The following is a 1,924-nucleotide window of genomic DNA, read 5'->3' as shown; positions in this document are numbered from 1 at the left end:
TGAAACTGTTCTCAAATTATATTTCTGTTTCACTTATTGGGCTCAAGTCACATGTGACCCTTCCCACTGATGGAAAATATATAACTCTCCCTATTGTCCTGCTCTTATCACTTTTGAAAATATTATTCAAGCAGAAAACGTTGGATTAGAAAACAAACATCATGTGGGAATGAAGCTAGAGTAGTGACACACAGTGGTAATCCCACAAATTGGCAGGTGAAGCCACAAAGGAGCCAAGCACCTTCGCCCAGCTCTCCATGACCTTAGCTGGTTCCAGTACCACTCTCTGGATGTGATTGGGTTCCTGCTGGCTTGTGTGACAGCTGTGATATTTATCATTACAAAATGCTGCCTCTTTTGTTGCCATAAGATCGCTGAAACTGGAAAGAAGAAAAAGGAGTAGTTGTGTTGAAGCCTTACCCCAAGAGTCCTGATAGATGGTCTTCTGTCAGCTTATTCAAGCAAGAAGAGATTGTGATTCTGGGTGCTTTTCCCTCTGAAACAAGACTTTTCACAACTTGCTAGCTGATTTTTTAGGGATTTATTACATGTTTAAGACCAATGGTCTACATGTTTGGTCTAAAGATACCAATTTACTTAATGCACTTGTTACTTAATTATTTAATTTAATTACTACAAAGGATCAGAAGAGACAGACAAAAGACTTTCTTCTGTGAGCAAAGCTCTGTGGTGTAAATGCCCAGCAGGCTCACTGCAGTGCCTTGATATGCTGAGCCCCACGAATGCCTCTGTACAACCTCTCCACTTCCTATTTCCCCCTGTCCATTTAGAGTCTATATTTGACATCACTCAAATTCTTTTTTATAGATTTATTTTTATTTATGTGTATGGGTGTTAAGTGCATCCATGCTGTGCAATGCACGTGGAAGTTAGAAGAGGGCGTCGGATCCCCTGGAACTGGAGTTACGGAGAGTTGTTAGCCACCACGTGTGGGTGCTGGGATTTGAATCTGGTCCTCTGTAAGAGAAGCCAGTGCTCTTAACTGCTAAAAGATCTCTCCAGCCTGTCATTCTCTTTTTAAAGTCTCATAGATAATGGCATTTAATGGTCAGACTTTTGAAGACAGATTAATTTTTCCATTTTTATTAGAGGCCATTATTTCTGTCACTATGCTGTATACCATCATCAGTATCTATTTTTCCTAAATGATCTATTATAAGGATTATCCTCCTATGAGCGAAGGCATTTCTCCACAGCATTAAAACAACTATTCGTACCTGTTTCTAATTATTTTCTCCTTGGGAGGCTTTCTGACTTGTCAAGCTAATTCCTTCACTCATTTGTCTTCCTAGTTCTTATTAAAGATTAACCTGGGCACTGTCATTCTCTTTTCAGAGCTTTGATATGGACCTAAATTGTCAATTGTTCCATTTTCCCTCCCCCAAAGTACATCTGCACACAGAGGGCCAGTTTTTTTACAAAGCAAGTCACATCACTTAGCTTCTGTTATATTCAAAATCTGAAATGTTTCCCCACAAGCTCACATTTTGATACATTGCTTCTCAGTTTGTGGTGATAAACTGGGAGACTGAGGAAGATTTGGAAGGAATGGCCTCACTAAGGGATATAAATCACTAGGTGTGGGTTCTTCTGGGCTTAATATGGCCTCTTCTCCATTTATTTTCATGGTTTTTCAAAAAATGAAACGTTCTCCACAGATTCATATTTTCTACTCCTGTACTCAAGCTATTGGCACTTTTTCGGATGTTGTAGAACTTTCTAGAAGTGTATCCTAGACTGAAGAGCAGGTCTCTCAGGGTGAAGGTTATTTAGTCCATCGCTGGTTTCTGCCACTGCTTATGGTCTATCCTGATGAAAACTGCATCTTCTGCATGCTCTTGTGGCCATGAACTGAGCTGCCTGTCATGATAGAATGAAACTCTCTGAAGCTGAGGGTAAAAAT

This window comes from Nannospalax galili, unplaced genomic scaffold, assembly GCF_000622305.1.
Source record: "Nannospalax galili isolate Female #2095 unplaced genomic scaffold, S.galili_v1.0 scaffold396, whole genome shotgun sequence".
Lineage (NCBI taxonomy): Eukaryota > Metazoa > Chordata > Mammalia > Rodentia > Spalacidae > Nannospalax > Nannospalax galili.
Note: the sequence above shows the minus strand (reverse complement) of the source record.